General features: G+C 36.1%; 1 protein-coding gene across 5 annotated transcripts in view; it reads left to right on the top strand.

Annotated features, from left to right (window-relative positions):
- The window catches only part of CNTN5 (contactin 5), a 564,185-nt gene that overhangs the window by 116,215 nt on the left and 425,838 nt on the right, over nucleotides 1-22,132 (top strand). Inside the window, exon 2 of one of the 5 annotated variants that reach the window (XM_072326764.1) lies at nucleotides 14,542-14,561. The exons of the other annotated variants lie outside the window; for them this stretch is intronic. The gene's annotated coding sequence lies outside the window, so the exon portion shown is untranslated. The remainder of the gene's footprint in view (nucleotides 1-14,541; nucleotides 14,562-22,132) is intronic. 5 annotated transcript variants of the gene reach the window in all.

Raw genomic sequence — 22,132 nt, 5'->3', positions numbered from 1 at the left:
TAGATTCAGCATCGTATTTTTATACTTCCTGTAACAAGTGTCAGCTTCTTATATGTGAATAAATAGACATAGATATGTGGATTCCAAATCTGTTAACACACATAATTTATTCTAAGCTATCAGCTCTAAAATAACATCCAAAGAAAAAGGCCATTGGACCTGAGCTGGAGACAGCGATCAAAATATGTCTATGAAATTAAGAGTGAAGGCACTTTATAGATTGAGGTTAGAGCTTAGGTGGATAAACAGCCCCATGAATGCTATTTAAGAGGTCATTTTGTTGCAAATGGTATTTGGGCAGTGAAATGATGGAACTTAAAAAAAAAAAAAAAAAAAAAAGTTATATGTCCTGAGTGGTAGTAATGGAAGTTTAAATATCCAAGCAATGAGTGGAAAATATAAAGGACAGGAAATAAAACTGAGGGTATGTTTGCGGATGTGGCAAACAATTGATTCTAAACTGAATATGTGCATCAGCTAAAAGGGAAGGAAATAATAATGTCTCTGACATTAACTAATAGAGTGAAAGACATATACTTAAATAACCTTGTACCACAAATGGATAAAGGCAGAGCAATTTGAAGACAAGGTTATTTGTTCCCAATGAGTTTGTTCTGTTTTGTTTTGTTTTTTAATTTTTTATTTGGAATGTTAAAAAAATCATCACAATCTTAGACAAAAGAGAAAATTCATTATTTAGATGTGCAGATGTCAAGGAGTGGCAGAGGCACAAAGAGGAGGGAGAAAGAAAACAGTGACAGTTCACCACAAATGCCTTTTGGCAAAAGAAAATGAATACCATATTTTTCTTTCTGAAAATCATAGAATCATAGAATGGTTTTTGTGTTGGAAGGGACTTCTAAGATAATCTAGTTCCAACCCCCTCGCTATAGGCAGGGATACCTCCCTCGAAACCAGTTTGCTCAAAGCCCCATCCAGCCTGGCCTTGAATGCCTTCAGGGAGGGGGTATCCACAACCTCACTGGGCAACCTGCTCCAATGTCTCACCATTCTCACAGTAAATAATTTTTTCTTAATAATATCTAGTCTAAATCTACCCTCTTGCAGTTTAAAGCCAATTCCTCTCATCCTGTTACTACCTGCCCTTACAAAAAGTCCTTCCCCAAATTTCCTGTAGGCCCCCTTCCAGTACTGAAAGGCCACTATAATTTTCCCCCAGAGCCTCCTCCTCTCTGGGATGAAAAGCCCCAGCTCTCTCAGCCTATCCCTGCAGAGGGGTTGCTCCAGCCCTCTGATCATCTTCATGACCCTCATCTTGACCTGCTCTAACAGCTCCATGTCCTTTTTGTGTTGGGGACCCCAGAATTACATACAGTACTCCAGGTGGGGTCTTAGGAGAGCAGAGTAGAGGGACAGAATCACCTCCTCACCCTGATGGTCATGCTCCTCTTGATGCAACCCAAGATAGAGTTGGCCTTCTGGGCTTCATAGCATATTGCTGATTCCTGTAGTGTCTTTGATCCACCCATGCCCCCAAATTCTTATCCTCAGGGCTGCAGTGATTCCCAGTGTGTTGGGGAAATGATGACTTTGTGGGGAGAAGTGCTCCTCTTTAAAAGAATGAGAATTCCCTTACTGGTTGCATGTTCTTTGTGGAAGGCATATTCACTTAGTGGAGAGACTGACCAACAAATATTACACACTGTAGGTGTTTACAGTGAGTGATTTATTTGTTTCCTGTCTGGAACGTGCAGTATATGTCCTGTTTTACTCTACTAAGAGCGCAGACAGTGGAGAGGGAGGCAGCCTGTTACCAGAGGGGGTCAAATGAAAACTTAACTGAAACAGGCAGGGATTGCTCTTTTGCTGACAGAGCAAAGAAATTCATAAGTGGCTTCAGGGGATTCAAAAGTTTGCACTGAGATGTGCAGGAAGAGGAAAATAGCACAGAGAAAACTGCAAGGAGACTGCACGGGCAGTCAAAGAGTGACCCTGGAGAAGGCCAAAAACAGATGTGCATGAAAGGCTTAGTGAGGAACTTTGTTTAAGAAAGACTTCTCCTAGGGACCTAGATGTGTACAGTGGGGATATTTCCTTACTCACCTTTTTTATTATTGTGTCAAGCTGAAGATCTCATTTTCATATTCTAAAGTTTGGTATTCCAGTTGTGTTACCATTGCTTGACAGTAATGTGTAGGCAGATTCACCTCAGCACGGTTCTTAACCATCTCACAGCTTTTTCTCTAGAAAGAATCTGTCCATCAGTCAGTCAGAGCTGATAGACTCACGGAGCTCTTTCCATAATTTCTGATTCTATAGAGGTAGTTTTAAAGTGATCTTTCTCTTCAAACTCCAGTCCAGCTGAGCATATTGCCTTACTTGTTCAGAAGCATTTACTTACCTACACTTTTGTGCTGTAACTAAGATTCTACTTTGACAAATTAACTGTTGTACATTTCATAGTATAACAGAACCACGGTATGGCTTAGGTTGGCAGGAAACTCCAACCCTCTGCTATGGACTGGTTGCCCCCTAGCAGATCAGGCTTCTCAGGGCCCCATCCAACCTGGCCTTGAGCAGCTACAAGGATGGGGTACCACAGCTTCTCTTGGCAGCCTGTGCCAGGGGCTCACCATCCTCTGAAAAAAGACTTTATTCCTAACATCTAATCTAAATTTCCTTTCTTTTAGTTTAAAGCCTTTCTCTCTTGTGAATTCACTATCAGATAGTATAAAAAGTCCCTCTCCTTCTTGTAAGCTCACTTTAAGTACCTGAAGGGCACAATGAGGTCTCTCTGGAGCCTTCTCTTTTCCAGGATGAACAAGCACAACTCCCTCAGCCTTTCTCTACAGGAAATGTACTCTTTGATCATCTTCACAGCTGTCCTCAGGACCTGCTCCAAAATCTCTGCATCTTCCTCATGCTGGGCGTCTCAGGCCTTGATGCAGTACTACAGATATGGCCTTGGAAGGGCAGAGTAGTGGGCGAAAATAGCCTTTCTCATCCTGCTGGCCACCCTTCTTTTGATGCAGCCAAGATGCACTTACAAAAAAGCTGTTCCTTAGATGCACTATTCTGAGACGCCTTATTTCCTTAAAAGTCCATTCACAAGTATCTCAGATTTTAAGTCTCTTGACAGAAGAGTTATTAGTTACAAGCTTGTCTGTAAAGGTCTTTGATGAGTTTTACACGCTTATTTAATAGAGATATAGTTAAATTAATTATTTAATAGAGTATCACCATGACTTTTATTGAAGAGTATCAGAAAAGGCAGAAGTGTTGTAATTAGTTTATTTTATGCACAAATTCAACATTTTTAGCCCACAAGTTGGGAGACTTGAGTTTTCAGGCTTTGTTTTACCCTGAAAGGTAAAATAGCTTCTGGAAGCTTACTACACTTAGGCCTAGGCACCTGCTTCATCTTCTTTTCAATCTGAACCCCTACATGACAGGCAACAAAAGATCTTGGAGGAAAAAAGAAGGACAAACAGATATAAATTTGATTCTATAGCTAAGTGGTTAAGAAAGCCAGCTAGCAGACAACAGACCAAAAGATTAGTTTGAATATCAGCTTTGCTTTTTCTTTATTTTATGTTATTATTTTATTTTATTTTATTTTTCTGATAAAAATGTAGAAGCAGTACAGAGAAATGATGCAAGATCCCAGATTATCTTGCATATTTATTCTCTAATAGAGGTGGAAACCATGAGTAGATTGATAGCCTATATGTTTCTTGGTATTTCATATATATGTATTTTCTGCCTTTTTAAGGACACAGAGAAAACAGAGAAAACCGCATTCAGAAGGCAGCATTATCATGAATTATATATTAAACTGACTTTGTACAAACTGCAGAAAAACTGAATAGGGATTTTTTCCCTTTCTAATTTCTTACAGTACTAGCAATAGACAAAGTAACAATAGAATATTTTTAAACTTGCACAGAAAAGAGACTTTTAAATTGATGATATTCCTTTCAAGTTAACTCAGTGCAAACTAACATCACTGCATGATACTTATCTGTGACAGTACTTTACTGTCGTCATCATAATTTCATGGAAAATGTGGAACTAATCATTTGCTTTGAATAAGATGAAGCTTGAACTTTCTGCTCATTTGTGTTTGCAGCCTAGGTAGTTAATATGTCCCACTTAGTGATAAGATTAATATAACTGCAGCCTAAGGTCCCAGCTCCCTCATATCTGTTTAAAAAAGATTACTGTCAAGAAAGTGTGAGGCAAGATTATTTTGGTCTTTGTACTGTAGGCAGATTAACTGTATGCAAGGAACATAGGGACATGCCTATTCCTGGGGTATTTTGGAGAGACATATCTGGGGAGCTGTCTATTTTAAATACTTCCTCCTGCAATTCGGAAAAGCCCCATTAACAATGAAAGGAATGAAAGCTGTGGTTTTGGTGGAAGATGGCAATAGAGATTGTAAAGGGCTGTTTATTACACATAAATTCCTCTTATTTAAGTAGCTCATATTTAAAATTGAAGGATAGTTTTACAGTTCTGTTAAACACAGATGTCTATTTGTGTTGGTGAGTTTTTATTTTTTATTTTAAAGGGGAGTTTTTTCCCAGCCTGAATGCTTAGGAGTAATAAAATACACTGAGATATGGGAGTTAATCACTGTTCTAGTGTTAGGGGTAAAGACAGTCTGAAGTATCTCTATGGAAGGAAAACATTCATAACTGAGAAGCTATCAAGCATGTGAGTGAATCACAAACATACAGCCAAATTAATGCCATCACGTAAGGAGAAAAATGAATTGGCTCCATGTAAATCTGTGCTCTCTAGATTACCATTTGGCTCTGGGAATTTGCATTACTGTTCAACTGGCATCATACATTATTCATATCAGATAATAAACACTGCAATAATTGATTTTGTCTCTCCTCTTCATCCAAGTATAACTAAACTACAGTCCAGGAAAAGTCTTGGTGGACAATTTGGAGTTTCTGAGTGTTACTGTCTAGAATATGAGCTACACATCTCTATTAAATCCTTCTCCTTATACATATGTTCATTCTATCAGTATTCCTTATCCTGTCCCTCCACTTTTGCAGTCTCATGTCCATTATCCTCACATTACTTTAATTTTCTATGTATGTCCTTATCTCCTCATTCCAGGGCTTAATCTGTTCTAAAGTTACCTCAGCATCACATTAATACATTCTGCCCAGAGCCCTGCCCCAAACACACTAATTCCTGTCCTTGGCCCTCTTCCTAATGGTAATATCTTTAATGTACACTTGCATATATTCAACAAAAATGTTTATTACATACTCCCTCTGCAGGTATAAACTATTTTTTGTTAGCTATGTTATACTTGTATTTATATAATTGGGATTTGGGTAATTGTGCTACTTGGAAGTAGCACAACTTGCACCTAGAGATCAACATGAGAATGTGCTTTTCAATTCTATGAAAAGTAGTATTAACTATATCTTCTTAATTCCTCTTATGTGTTTATTATAGATATTTATGCAATTCTTGCAGTCTGTAAGAGGTAAATAGCTTTCATCACTTTGTAGTAGTCCTTAATTAATCAGATCTTCTATCTCAGCACTTCCTTTACTTTTTCTCACCTATAATTCATTCCCATGTTTCTAATCACAAGGGGATAATGTCACTTCATTTCTTCAGTGGTGCACAGAATTCACCTGACTACCACATGAACTTTGACATTGCTACTGTGTCCTATCTCTCTTCTCTTTCTTTCTTCTTTCCTTGGATCAATGTCAACAGAATAGAGATTTTGACAGGTCTCTTTGTCCACTTCTGACCTGAAGGTTTTCTGTTCTGTTTCAGGGATGTAGGTTAACACACCCCCTGGGCCAAATCTAGCCTGTGACTTGGCCAGCTTCACTTTGTAGTCTTGTATGAGCAGAACTCGACTGAATGAGCAGAACTAAATGGTTAGGTTTGACACCCCAGGAGCTGTAATGCTGATTTCTGCCTTTCACTACAACAGTAAAGATTCAATCTAGATCCTATGATAGTCAGGCTAACATAAATTGCATCTATTAGAAATCAGATATAGGTAGTCTAGAGCAAAACTTTTATCTGAAGCTGACATCTATTTGTTAGATAGTAAGAAAAAAGATACAAGCAAACAAGAAGAAATGTTCACAGTTAAACATACCTTAGTAACACAGAGATGTTTGGATAGTTATTGAACTGTAAGCAATCACTGTGCCTTCAGAGTGAATCCCAGCTTTCATAACAAAATTCGCTATTTTGTGTCATATCAGTATTCCACAAGTCTTGCCTGAGATTTCTAAATCCTGAGTGTCCTTAAAAGAAATTGAAAGCCTTGAGATATTTACTTTTGCCTTTTAAGCTATGGCCCAGAAGAATGTTGAGAGTTAATTAAATTGAAAACAGAGTAGTGCCTGACAAGTTTTGGAGTATTAAATTAAGTTTGAATGGTGTTCAAGGTCATCAGCTGTAATGGGGTCATCAACTCAATACCCTCTGCAGAACTTGTTTTTTGTTAAGCAACTGTGTTTTTTGTTGAGTTTGTGCTGATCACTAAATGTACAAGCAATAACCAATTTATTTTTTTCACTAAATGTGCCTTTCATAACAGCAATAATAGAGTCTAGACAAGCCCTTTTCAAGGGGTTAATTTCCTCTCTAGATCAGGTGGCTAAAATCCTTCTGCCATTTCCTTGATGCCTCACACTGTGTGGCTCACATATAAGGCTGTTCTTTGAATATGTGCTTCTTACTGTTTTCTTATGCTATACAAAAGAGTCAAGTAACCTCAATGAACTTGGAATAAGCAGAATTTCTATTACAGACTTTAAACAGTTTGGTGTTTGTTTGTTTGTTTTTTTCCATTCTGGCTAGAAAGGCTTTTTCTCAAGTTTGGGAAGAAGAAACAATATGGAACCAATAGAGCAGAAGTAGAAGATGCTATTAATTGCGCAGAAGGGATTCTAATCCTCAGGAAATAGATGTCTCGGATTCTTCACAGAGTTCTTACTCTACTGATATCTATTATTTTAAACCTATCCTGTCTCCAGCATTAAACTGCCTAACATGATTATTTGTGGATCTTTTATGTCCTTGATTGTTTCTACACAATGCAAAGCACATTCTCAGCAGGAATCCCACTGGGGCATAGTGTACTGTACATATAATTGCTGAATATCACAGGTGCCCTCCAGCCACTGCTACCTTATCTAAATATTCCCTACTATTCAGTCAAGCATGTTTCCTTCATAGACAGTTTTCTCTATGGGGAAAAAATTCTAATCAAATTGAAAAAAGAAGAGCATAATTGCAACCTTTATGTACACAGTTATGTATGGCAAAAAATAATTACTCATTCAAATCAAGCACAACTTATATTATTAATCCAGTAATTTTAATCCTCAGAGGAGGTGAGTTGGTGTAGTTTTTCTTCTAGCAAAATGGTTACAGATTCATTTTTGGGAGATATAACTGAATTTTTTCTGCTCATGTAAAAGAATTCATTAAAAAAAATCATTTCACAATTTGAAACACACTAACTCATTTTCTCATTGTGGCATATCAATTACTCTTAATTATGCATCTAAATTCATTTCAATGACCTACAAATGTTATTGTTGAAAGGATTTTAGAAAATATTAATAGTAGAGAGCTCTTGAAGGAAAAAAAAAAAAAAAAAAGCCAAGAAATGAGTTTGTTTTGAGCATTTTGTGTGTTGAGAGATTTAATGTAAAAGGACATGCTAACCTATAGTTGTATAAACAATCTGGATGGAAAGAATCTGTACAGTTTATGAACAAATGACAAATAAATTCAAGAAACTATTATCTCTTTCAAGACCTGGACCTACCATCCACTAGTATCTAACTGCATTAACCAAGTTTATACTATCTCCCACATCTTGGATATAATTTCAATTAAATCTTACTTTGAAAAACTTGACTGTAGTTTGAACCCTTTGACACGGGAAAGCTGAAGCAGCAACTGACCTTACAACTCAGCTATGGATCATGATTACAGATGTTTCAGATTTCTGTATGAAAGACAATCTGTAGTTACTCAATACAAAATCAACAATAGTTTTTCAAAAGCATTTAACCTCAGCTTTTCAAAGTTAGGAACCAAATACAACTGTTAACCACATAGATCTAAAAACAACAGCAACAACAACAACAAAACAAAACAAACAAAAAAAAAACACAAAGCAAAACAAAACAAAATACATGTTGTTTTTCCATTGCTAAAAGCATTTATCATTAATACTAATTCCTATACCCAGGTGTTTCGAATCTATGATATTTTCACAAAGGCATTGCACTTAGATATCAAGACCAGAAAATGTTTCAGCCACTCATAAGGTAAATAAAATAAGACCAGTTTGCTAAACCATCAGATGTTAGGATAGTATCTTGCCTGGGACATATATGTCATCATCCAATTAAAAGAACATCATGATACAGTCTCCTAAGCTATCAAACTCAATGCTAGTGATGGAGAAAATCATATGTTCTATGGTATCCAAGAAACAGGGCAAACAAGATTTGGTCTTTGTGCATGAAGTGGGAGCACAGGGGTGTGCAGGCTATGTTTGCTTATGTATTTATACAGACTGGGCAAGAAACCCTTGAGAGCAGCCCTGTAGAGAAGTACTTGGAGGTCCCGGTGAAATAGAATCTGGACATTAGCCAGCAGTGCGCACTTGCAGCCCAGAAAGCCAGCTGTGTTCTGGGCTGCATTAAAAAAGGGGTGGACAGCAGGGAGAGGAAGGTGATTGTTCCCTTTCTACTCAGCTCTTGTGAGGCTCCATCTTGAGTGCTCTGTCCAGGCCTGGGGCCCCCAGTACAGGAAGGATGTGGAGCTCTTGGAGCAGGTCCAGAGGAGGTCCAGAGGAGATGATCACAGGTCTGGAGCACTTCTATCAGGAAAGGTTAAGGGAACTTTGCTTTTTAGATTGGAGCAGAGAAGGCTCCAGGGACACCACATTCCAGCCTTCCAATACTTGAAGGGAACCTATAAACAGGAAGGGGAATGGCTGTTTACGAGGGTGGATAGTGATAGGACAAGGGGAAATGATTTTAAATTAATACAGGGGCAATTTAGGTTAGATATTAAGAGGAAGTTTTTCACTAGGAGGGTGGTGACACACTGGAACAGGTTGCCCAAGAATGTTATGGATGCCTCATCCCTGGCATTTCAAGGCCAGGCTGGATGTGACTCTGGGTAGCCTGGTCTGGTGGTTGGTGACCCTGCACATAGCAGTGGGGTTGAAACTAAATGATCATTATGGTCCTATTTAACCCAGGGCATTCTATGATTCTATGCTCATGTCAAAGGAGATCGTTTTTGTTGTTAGCTTGTGATTTCAATTTTAAAATAGTACACTGCATTCCTCTTTACTAACTAAAAATCTGTGGCTAACCTTGCTAACTCCATTGATTATCCCCTGCAAATTGGTTCTAAAAGGTTTTATATGTATTTAATACACACAGAGATTCTTTCTGCAATGACAAAGACTCCAAGTGTCTAATAAAGAAAGCTGAAAAAAATTTTTCTTCAAACCCTCAGAAATTCCTTTAAGAAATGGTGCAACTGGTTCACTACCCAAATTTCATGTAGTGCTTAAATCCTGATTTCTTTCCTATGACAAAAAGTTTCAAGCAGCATTCTGTTTCTAGTTAGGCCTGAACATGAAAATGCTCAGGTTGATTCCACAGCCTCCCTTCACAGAATAAGATCTAATGCCTCCTTCAACCCTGTTATTCTAGATGTTTATTTTCCTGGATGTTTTATAGACATCTATCAAAATGATTAAATCATGACAAAATGATTGATGAACTAGAGAACAGATCTCAGGAGATACAAATGATAAGTGGCCTGCTCTAGACACTGCCCCCATCAAACGCGAATAAGCTTTTAAATAAGAATACTTCTTCATTGTTAAGTCTGTATTAAATGTCTACCTGTGATAAGACTGCACTAATCAGTGTAGCCTACACTAGTCAGCTGAGTTAGAATAGCTCGTACACAGTGAATAACCTCTGTATAAGCTTGCATTCCATCCCCATGCATCACTACCTGCTAGTCTCAGGGTGCATGACATGTAATCCAGCTTTCACAGATCACCAGTTCTATGATATCTGTCTCATGAAGGAAGAGAGCAGCACCTTGACCTAGCAAACCCTTGTAAGGGTTGGGATGTCATCCATGACATAAAATTACAGTGTGTTTAATGTCTCTGACTAGCTCTGTCTAATATGGCAGACATATTTAAATGTGAGTTATTAAAGTGGAAGTAGCAGACAAATAGAGGCATGAAATCTTGATCTAATTACTAAAACAAATTATGACTGCTCCAGAATAAGTGTAACATGATGTTAATTAAAAGCAGTATCAGAGCATTTACTAACAAAAGAGGGATTTTTCTTTGCAAAGTTGTTTGTAACTGGTGTTATTAAACAGGTTCGAGATGAAAAATATATGTACTTACCTATATGTTCCTGACAGTGGCCCTGAGCTTTATAAGAAGCAACTAAGGATGCTGCAGATGACTTTGGTGGTTGTTCCTTGCAACTTTTTTGGAGGAAGAATTTGGATAGAAAACCGGTCTGAAAAACTGAACTCAGAAGTGCCCATACAATAGTGTTACAGCTACAGTAGGATAAAAATGTCCATGAACACACATGAGCCTAAAGTACTTAAACTGAATATTGCAAGTTGATGCTGGAGAGGCAGGCAGTAGATGATGAGTATTCTTTTACAAACTTCACATATAAAGAAAACAAAGAAATTTATTTTTGCCTGATACTGGTATCTTACTGACATCTTTCAGAGAAAAAGGGAATGTATATATGGCTGTTGTGCATTACTGTATGTCTTTCAAATGTTTTATATCTCTACGTGAGTATGGATTGCTGTAGAAAGGAAGCAATTTTCTGTAATGTTAAAAGAGTTAAGATGTTGAAGCATAGGTGGTTAATTATGCAAAAAAACCTGTACAGTTCTGAAATGATTTGTTCTGAGATAACACTCAAACATAGTTTTTACCTTTTCTATAAAGAGAAATTCTGTAAAGCATATTTAGCAAGCTGAAAAATAGAAAAAACAAACACGGCCCTTTATTGATAAAAATAAAAGATTAATTTATTCCTTCATTCCTTTTCTTATTAAAGATTTTCTTATTAAAGAATTCAAAACAATTTCCATCATAAAGAGAAGTTCAAAAATGTGTAAAACAGCTTCTTCAGTATTTTTAAAATACGCTGACACACTTGGAAAAGAGTCGATTACATATAACATTTAATATTAAGTAATTCAGCATTTCTGTTAAAAATTATTATTATTGTTATTATTATTATTGACAATAATACTAAAAAGATCTCTTGCATGAGTTGTATTCTTTATCCTCATCAGTGCTTCCTTTTTGGCCCATTATCTAAACAATAGAGTAAAAAATGACGTGAGACTCAAGAGCATTGTAGGATGCACTCTTTGTACTTGTAAAATACTATTGGACTGCAGAACAGACATTCTGTTGTGTTTATGCACTTCTGGCAAAATTAATCAAGTTACTAAAAAGCAGTTTGTTTATGCATATGTGCAAAAATGTCACTTATTCAAAAACAGTTTATGATGTGTTCAGGAAATCATTGAAAAAACTAGAAAAGATTTCAGAGTTGCTAAAGAAGCTGTTACCTTGCTCTCAGCACACAATAATTGCGGACAGAAAGAAATGCTTTAACATAGAATCATTAAGGTTAGAAAATGACCACTCAGATAATCTTGTCCAACCACCAGCCCATTCCCTAACCTCATTCCATAGTGCCATACCTTCATGGCACCAGTCACGGTGCCTCCACCAGATCCAAAATCATGGATGTTATTTACTCCTTAAGTAAGTAACCAATGAGTTATCAATTTAAAATAAACTTTGAAATTCAATTTCAAAACTTTACCATTGCCATTCAACAAGAATTGTTTATCCAGTCCTACTGGTGTAACTATTATATCCTTGTGAAAAAAAGGATACCAGAGCAATTCGTACAAATAGCTATGCCTTAAAGATGTTCAGGAAATGTAATTTTCAGGAAAAGTCAACATCTCAGAATTCATAAGTGAGACAAAGCAGAATAAAAAGTGATAGTTTAGAGCTCAGTTAGGAAACAAATTAAAACTTGATTATATTTTTGGTTCATTTTATATATGACTTTCATGTGTTAAATAGTATAAATATGTCAGTATGCACATATATAACACTAAAAATAGGGAATGCTTAAATGTATTAAAATGTGTAGTCCTGTCTGAAAACGTTTTATACAATCAATAATTAACCTTTCTTTCTTTTTTTTTTTTTTTCTTTTTTAAATCATCTAGAAGCAGAATAAACTTACCCTAGAAATGATTGAACTGGTCCTCGAGGACTGTAATTTTAATCACAAAACAAAATGCACATAAAATCAAAAAGGATTTGAAAATTACTAACATTAAAAGAAAGTATCATCATGCCACAGTTTGGGAACACTTAATGACATAGGAGATGCTCTTGATGAAACCATTTGGACTGAAATGCTAAGAAGATAACAATATTTAACCATTTACTAATCACTCAGAATGAAGTTTGATTTGCTCATGAAGGCATATTATAGGACAAGGAAATTGAAGATGATTTTAACTCAATCATTTATTTTAACAGCTATTTAGTATGACACTGTATAGATTTCACAATGTTAACATTATTTTAGCCACTAGCAACAATATGATGTTATTGAAAGTTAATTTGGGACTCTGGCTTTATTATTTGCTACTCTAATTACTCGTCTTAGTAAGCTGCGTAGCCTGAGGAAAATAAATGGGAACAGCACCACATCAGGAGTCTGTTATGACAGGAGCTTCAGGCTAAGTGATCTGAGGTGTCACCATTTGTGAAAAGGCTTTATATTCTAGGTGCTTTGCTTGAAGTGTATTTTCTCTTCTGAACACTTTTTATACCAAAGTGATGTTTGATTTCATGACATCATTTTCTGTAATTTCCTAGGAATCAAGCTCTTACTTTTTTTTCACCCCCTTGGCCTCCCTTCTCACCCAATGATTCAGATTTGAAAAGGTAATAAGAAAAAAAAAAAAAAAGGAAGATTCCCTTTGAAAATATCACTTGAAATGCTTTAATAACTCCTTTGCTTCAGAGTGAATATCAAGTTGTGCTGCTGATAGGCAGGGGGAAGGGTTGCACCAATTAAATGGCAACTGTTGTTAACTTATAGTGCCTCATTTCTGTGTGGGGATCTTCTACTGAAAATAGTCAGAAAGCCTGTTAAGAACTAATAATTTCTGAGGAAATAGGAAAAGGATGCTCTTTTACATTCTGTGCAATTGTAATATCAAAGAGCATACAAAGCATTACATTTTGTGCTCATTCAAAATAGAAATACACATTACACTAGATAGGACCTGTATATATTTGTGGTTTTCTGCTGATGTATATTAAGATAAAAAGTAAAATGTTAATGTATCAATAGTTTAATTTATGATTTCTTGTTAAAATCATGGTACCACTAAATAAAAGCTAGCCTTTCCATGCTCCTTCTCTTCCTATGCTTAACTTAAACTCTAGAATGGAATTTAATTAAAGTCCCTAGTTACTTCAGATCAGAAGCCTTGTCAGCTTAATTGATTCTTGGTCAAAGTAATATTGATTAGCTAAAAGCAAATCCATTTCTTTCCCAACAATTAAAACATTTAAATAGGCTCTGTCTTCCTTTTGATATAAAGACATGAAACTGCTGGCAGCTGTTCCTGCAGTTGATGTTGATCATTAGCAAATGAGTTAATGCACATTTATTTTAGTAGTCATCTTGTTTTATTATAATATTCAACTACATTAAGGTCTCTAATGTCCACATATTAGAACCTTGAGAATCATATAAAAAGTCCTTGCCATATTCTGGTGTAAAAATTGTTTCAGATAAGGGTTTTTTTTGTTTGTTAGTTTGATTTTAATAATTACTTTATTTCTAAATCTGAGCCTGTAGTGACAGTGCTTTCAGTTCTCACAGTGTATGTCAAAGGCTTACGTAAACTGTTCAAAAATTATTGCAATGTCTTCTTTCAGAAATCAGACCTAATTTGCTTGCAGAGAACTGCTATAATGGTTCTTATGGTTAAAAGTCTTCTCCCAGAGCATTCTTGCAGAACATTCCTCGCACTGTATCTCAAACTTGCCTAGAAAATTTCTACTTTTTGCTTATTGTCTGTGTTCTAGCATGTCTTTGTAAGACTTCTGAAAATACTAGGACATCTAAAACTTCTCAAAAAACTTTTCCTTGGAGAATAACATCAAAAATGAATGCTGTATTGTGGCTAAACTTGACGTGCATCTGGAAGCTGGTCCCAGCAGTAGCCAATAACAGTTCTGGAGTGCAGCACATATATGTAGGGTGATACTTCCCATTGTAGTATTTTCTCAGTGTTTTAAGCATTTCTAGAGCTGAAAGTTACTCTTAGCCTTTATATTCAATAAACTTAATAAATCTGTGAATGCATCTGATACTCTGTGGTTATTTCATTTTTTTTTTTTTTTAACCTCTGCGGCATCAGAAAGGACTGCTTTTCAGAAGGTAATTACCAGTGAATAAGAATGCTCTATTGTTTCTTTTAAACTTGCAAACTGCTGGTTTCAGTGAGTATTTAGCTTTTGCGTTATGTGAAACAGCAAAACATATCTCATTTTGTGTGTCTCCATATCATATATGACCCAACTCATTGGACCCAAATCCAAATCCAGTTTATCTTCCTATTTGTCTTTTCTGCCTTTTCTATCTCTGCAAACACCATTTATAAGCAACCAATATACAGGATGAGGGAGGATAGTTCTTAAGAAATTGGTGCAATGTTTCTTTTGTTCATCATTTCTTCCTAGTAATTCCAGAAAGTGTACTGTGGTCAGTCAGCTGTGATCTTTCTCAGCAAAAGAAATGTAGTTCCCAAAAGTCTGGACAAAATGGACTTTGTTTTTTGTTCTTCTAGGGAAGCACAGACAAGTAACAAGAAGGTACACAAGAATATCTTTTCTTAGTATGATTTTATAAATCCCCCCTATATTTTTATGAACTTTCCAAAGTTTTGCTAGTGTTTACTCAAATGAACAAACATTAAACAGACTAAATAAATACTGCATAGTAAGTTTTCCTAAATATTCCTGGACTTTCTTAATTGAATCTTTGTTTCATTTTTTCATTTTTATGTTTTTCCAGTCTATCCTTTTTTTTTTTTTTTTTTTTTTTTTTTTTTTCAAATAAAGATATGTCCAGGTAAAGTAGGGAACAATAAGACTCCACTGTTCTATGACAGGTAAGAAGCAGTGAACATGCTAATAATCATTCTGGGAGTTGACTTCATGAATTTTGCTTCTTATGCACCTCTTAACTCTTCCCTGTGTGCCTTTGTCTCTTTATTTTAAAATCAGATGTGGATGGCAGGGCAGTTGTCTAGTCAGCAGACTGCATTAGTGCATATAATTTTACAATTGCTGTTTATCTAAGGGTTTAATAATTTCCAAAAATAACTGAAATTTGTGTCTATATATATATATATATCACTCAAAAGTGGGGGAAAAAATATTTAAAAATATAAAAAGAAGCAGTAGTTATCTTGAATTAAGTCCTCATTGCTGATTTGCCAGCAAATCACACCCTTCTTCAAACAACATAAAACCATTTTACTCCATCCCAGGGCTCCCACCCCAATCAGAAATGAGGCTTCTTATTTCAAGGAAGCTCCTTCAAACATGGTAGCAAGCCTCTCCCTGCCTTTCACCATTTGAAGAGCCTTTCTTTAACTTTTCGATATCTGATAGCTTCATTCTGCCACAATTTCTGTTCCTAAGGCATAGCAATGTGTCTACAAAAACACTCATTTTACCAATGTTAAGTATCTTCTTCCTTCTCCACACCAGGTCATTTTTTCTTTATTGTTTTTTGCAGCAGTGATGCCTCTGTGGTAGACACCTGCTTATCTCCAATGTCACCGTGCAGATGGAATAATTTGCACAATGAGATACAGGCAGGATAATGATGGCAGTATTATCACTGGCACAGCGGCACACTGCAGTCACCCTACATAGGATTTTTCAGGCATAGTGAAGACTTTAGCCTGAACAGCAGGACTATTAACAACACTAATAGAATCTATCTATATTAAAATGAGACAGCAAACTTCTCTTTCTCTTTCACTGCCCATGTGCTGTGATGGGACTAGTGTGTATGGCTGTCTCCTGAGAGTATCTGTCTACCTGTCTGCATGTGTACATGACTGATACTGCTTTCTGGGCACTCCACGCGCACAGCAGTGTGTGGTGATGTGAGAGGAGGTAGTAGGCTGCATTTCCTTGGTTTTTGTTACTGTCAGATTAAAGACAAGGATAAAAGGTTACTGCATGTTCTTTCTTTTCTTACCTTTAAAAACTGTATTAACCTTCTTATGGAGGAAATAAAAGCTTAGCTGTACCATTACAGTCTGACCTGCCCTTTTAAAATTAGACCCACTGAAACTTCATGAAAAATACCTGTAAGTACTCTACCTACTTAGTGTGGGTTGTATAGTATGTGTTTTATTATTGACACTTTCCTCAAAAGGAAGTATCAGTAGAAGATTTAATATATCCCTGCTCTTCATTTCTTCATCTTATTTTCATGTTGATATCACTTCCACCTCAGGCTTACTTGGCTTCTAATGTGTCTGATTCAAGGACAGAGGTTTGGTGAATGATAAAGATGTCTGAACCATGACCTCCAGTTGAATATTTGGTGCTTACCCTATGTTATATACCAAACAAACCTAGAAAATTATTGCCTGTATGGATGTGTCTGTTGTCAAGAGATATCCACTGCAGAGACCTGTGAGGCTGGCACTTCTGATGCAGGGCGTTCCTCCCAAAAGACTGCTGAAAGGGATGTCTGGATGCCTGGTGAGATTCACTAGAAAATCTGAGGTTAAATCAAGTGTCTATGGGGAAGCAGAAAAACATTCCCAAGACAAGAAAGTCATTGCTTAGATAATGCTTAAGCATTTGGCTGATCAGTGCCAATGCCTGTTTGTAGAAGAGTTAATTAAGTCTTAAGCCTTCACTGGTTGTATTGCATTGAGACTCTGGCATCTATTGTACTCACAGCTACCTAAATACAGACACCAAACTGTGATGTGAATTTCACTGTCAGAGATGCAGAAAAGAACATGTGTCAGCATATTGTTTTAGGCATTACAAGAAGTCTTAAAAAGCCATAGATATTTTTGTTTCCTGAATGTGATGGATCTAAGGCAGGAGATGCTGTATTTAGGTGCTACCTCGTGGTGGGATTCACACATATGGTGAACATGGATCCACAAATAAGCATAAGACTTCACTGTAAAGGAATGAGGTAAAGGTGTATCTTCATACAATTGCGTAGTCAGAATTTTACCAAGCGAGCCTCTTGATAGATGTGCCCTCAGTTGGACCACCAGCATCCAACACAGCTCTCGAATTGCTCTTGAATAGTTGTTCTGTCAAAGAAAATTCCAGTACAGTCAGACTTGTCTTCATGCTACATATAAGATTTGGAAGTTATGACCTGAGAAATTATACAGTCATTCGGGGTAGACCTTCATAATTCAATTAAGGATCATTTTGTAAATCCTTCTGTCGCACTGGTTCCAGAACCCCAAAACTCTGTCCTTTTATCATATAATATTTTTTAAAATTCTCACTGAATTTCAGTAATTTCTCTCTGTTCTGACAACACCTGTTTCAGAATATCCAACCATTTCTGTCTCCTGATTAATGTGGTTAGGTTTGCCCATCTTTCTGGAACCCTATCTCACAGTGATTAGGGTGGCTGCAGCTGGCAGTGCTGTTGGCCTTTCTGTCAAGAGCATCCCTAACTTGTGCCATCACCAACCATCTGCTCAATGGAATCCTGTTCCTCAGTGTCTTGATCTGTCTCTCTATTTTCCCTTAGGGTAAACATCTCCAAGAATGTTTCTTTGTCTGTGCTGCTCATAACAGAAAAATGAATGATTTCAGTAACCATGATTAGATCTGACACATATAGCCAAATCCTACTGTTGCTCTGTGCATCAGTAGCACATTCCTTATTCAAGTGTGTTAATTCGCTGAGGTGGTCTGTAGTATTTCTATACTGAAGATATTTTGATAATGTCATTATAAATTGTGTTTGTCTAGTGGGTGGCAGTCATGAACATTGCTATACTAAAGCTATTCTTCTTATTATTTTTTTTTAATCTACAATGATTGTTTCATGTTTGCAATTTTAAAAAAGGAAAATATGTCTGTGATGCTGTGGCTGGATTTCATGGTGTTTCTTAGTGTAATGGTTTTTGCTAGGTTTTACATCTGATATAAAATTATGGCAGTCCAGTGAACTGACAATAGCTACACCAGATCATTCTATCTGAGGACCCAGACATGGGTTCTGACTGCTAATGAACAGTCAGTGGAATTTGTGTCACAATGCAGTAAAATTAAACAAACAAACAAACAAACAAACCACATTTTCCCTTACAAACTTATGATAGGAAATAGAATAGATAATAAAAGAGAAAACAAAAATCTCCAACAAAAGTGTGTTTCTCCTGCTTTCACAAGGCTAAGAAAATAATCTTCACTGAAGTTTGTTAGAAGAAATGTAGATCATTAAAAAGAAAAAAATAAAAAAATTTAAAAAATAAATAAAAAAATCCAGTAGTTTCACAGCTGTGTTTTACTGATAATGTCAGAGGAGACTGCAAATGCTTCTGTCTTTAGAGACCAGGTTCAGATAATTACAGTGTTGTTCACAGTTTGAACTCCTAAATAGACTAGAATGAAGAAATCCTGATCTGATAAAGCCCCAAAGAAAAGCAAACAAATTTCTGGGAATATAATCTAAAGCCATTTCTTACTGAAACCAGTAAGACCAATACAGACCTGAATGCTGCACTGGAACAAATGAAAATTGTAGGGGTCCAATCAGGTTTGTGCATCAAGAGTAGAACCTCACACAAGGACAATTTGTTTTATTCTTTTGTACAGTTCAACTTCTGACTTTTGAAATTGTGCAAATGTATTCTCTTGTAAAATTTGTCTTTCTATAGAACTTGAGAATAAAAGCCTGGCTTCAGGGACATACTTGGTGTAAGTATATGTATATGTATTAATATTATTAACACAAAGGAATATATATATTATAAAAATGAAAAGGCCTCAATCCTAGAATTTTATTTGGGACAATAAAAGGAAGGAAAACCTAATTTGTCACCAATTTTTCCTTTTCAAAACAAAATCCACATCTAACCCAAATGAAAACAATCAATAACTTATTTTGTATAAGAAAAATGTGGGTGAGTTACAGTCACCATGAATCTTGCTTTCTTTGCTGAACTCACACTGCTCTGTGACATTCTTTCCAAGGCCTGCTCCCTGTGTGGATGGTTCAGCAGGTGTTGGTTTTGGAATGTCATGAGTTTTCTGGATTTCAGTATGTCATAGTGTGTCATATTCTACAGCTATTACTATGAAGTTAGTTGAGTATTTTGGCTCTTTGTGTCAGTCAGGAGATACTTGTCGTCATAAGAAATATAAATCTCAAGTACAAAAAGATCAATTTCTGTGAATGATTATCTTACAATAAATATTGTAAACTAGAGGAAACATAACTATGAAACAGTACATTCTTCTGCTGTCAATTGTTGATTGCCTTTAACAAACAATATTTTCTATAAATTATTTAACAGATGATTAACTTTATAAAATTTCTGCAGTTTCTTCATGAGGTGGTTTTCTTTATGAGACACCTTTGAGGTTATATTTTACAGTTATTATTTTAAATCTTTTCTAAAGAGTGTCCAATGCTGAGACCATCTGGACATCATCAGTCTATAAGATAACCAAAAGCTTACACGCATTTTCAGAATTTTACATCTTCCTGGCCAAGTCTCACAGAACAGATTTGATGTTATTTATTCACGAGTCTCATCTTGAGAGGATTTGCTGTCAGAAGCACTGTCTCATGAGGCTTGTTGTAGAACTGAATGACAGAAATGTAACAGCATTTCTCTTCCCATTTTGCTAACCTACTATATCACTTCTTTTCCATGAATGGTACCACATTTATCAGGAAATGTTTGTTGACAATAAATGATCTGACAAATTAAAAAACTAGAAATATGTGAAATCGATATAGTTATGGGAGATACTGCTTAGTTAATATGCAAAAGCAAGATTTCCCCATTTATTCAAAACATAACCTAATTGTTTTCAAAAGCAAAAACTATTTGAACTATTTGAAAGTTTTCTTCTTTCTATTTTCCTTTCTTTCCTTTTTTTCTTTTTCTTCCTTTCTTTCCTTTTTTCTTTCCTTTCTTCTCTCTTTGTTTCGTTTGTTCTTTCCTTAATATTCCAGTATATTAAAGAACTTATTTTTATTAAATTAATTTGTTTGGGAACTAGTTTCTGTCTATAAATAGGACAGAGATTGGCTGAAATATGCAAAAACAACAGAATATCAGTGTAAAATGGTTTATGTAGTTATTTTACATATATATATATATATATATATATATATACATATTAATATTTGAGTATCTCTAGGAAACCTTCATTAGCAAGGGGTTTGTATTAATCATCTCCAGAGATCACTTTCAAACTCTGTGATTCTGTACTATTTTGATTCTTTGATCCTCCTTTCAAATGGAAAAAGAGACACATAATCATTCCACAGTAACCAGTAACACCAGCTGTGGATCGTGTAAAAAAAATAGAAAAAGGAAACTGAGAGGACAGTGTCACAGCTGCTAAATATATCAAAAATAAAAATAAAAAAAAAAGTCCAGGTAGTGTGCACAGCTAACAAATTTGGATTTCTATCTGTCCTCGTGGAGTCAGTAAAGAATGAACATTTATATGCATTAGCACTTAAAAGACCTGAAAAAATGTCACAGTATTATGATATGGTGTTTGGAGTTTGAAGGGACCCTTAAAGTTCATCAAATCCATCTACCCTGAAATGAATGATGCCAACCTATCCTAGAGTACCTTCCAGGATGGGGCATCCATCACCTCTTGGGGCACCTCTTCCAATCTTCCAGCACCTCACTAACCTTATCATAAACACTTCTTCCTTGTATCTAGTCTAAATCTCTCCACTTTTAGTTTGAAACCATTTCCCTTTTTCCTGTCACAACAAATACTGCTAAACAGCCTGTCATCCTTTCTCCTATAGCCCCCCTTTAGATACTGAAAGGCCACTATCAGATGTCCATGGAGTCTTCTCTTCCCCAGGCTGAACAGCCCCAGTTGTGTTTCATCCCTTGATCGTTTTGGCCCTCTTTTGAACACATTCAATCAGGTGCACATCCCTCCTGTACTAAGAACTCTACATCTGGATACAGTACTCCAGATGAGGTCTCATCAGCACAGACCAGATAGATCACCTCCCTTGACCTGCTGACCACACTTCTTTTGATGCAGCCTAGGATAGTTGGTTTTACAGGGCTATGAAAGCATGCTGATAGCTCATGTCCAGCTTGCTGTCCACCAGTGTCCTCAAGTCCTGTTAGACAAGGTTGTGCTTCATCCTTACATCCTTCAGCTTTTTTTACAGTCACCAGGTACATCACTTTATCACCATAATGTTCTATATAATGCAAACACAACTTTGGTCTACACAATTTCTTCTGTCGAAGAAAAGAAAATTCTTAACTCTCATTTTTAATAATGTCGTAAGTGTAGACATCAGGGAACTAATCTCAGTATGACGCATAGTCTGGTACAAGATGTAACAGTATGTAAAACACTAGTAGCTACATCAGTGAAGAAGCATTTCTGGGGGTCAAAATTGGTCAGGTTTTTCCTTGGAAAGGAATTAGTGAGAACAATCATCGAACTACTGGGATTAAACAGGGATTTTGTAAAAAGCCCTAAGTGATGGTGATCTAAAACATGGAGAAATCAAAAAGGAGGAATTTGATGATTGTTTGAGAAGAGAATGGATCCAAATATGAAGGGGGAACTGAAGAAAGGCAGTGTGCCTGAATTAACTAAATTGATAATATTTTTTAAATGCTTTTTATTGTAATAGGCTCTTGGATGCAGTGAGTAGTGATCTATAGCACTTCCTATTATGAAAGGTTCAATGTATATATTCTTTCCCCT

This window comes from Excalfactoria chinensis, chromosome 1, assembly GCF_039878825.1.
Source record: "Excalfactoria chinensis isolate bCotChi1 chromosome 1, bCotChi1.hap2, whole genome shotgun sequence".
Classification (NCBI taxonomy): domain Eukaryota; kingdom Metazoa; phylum Chordata; class Aves; order Galliformes; family Phasianidae; genus Excalfactoria; species Excalfactoria chinensis.
Note: the sequence above shows the minus strand (reverse complement) of the source record. Positions and strands in the feature narration are given on the sequence as shown.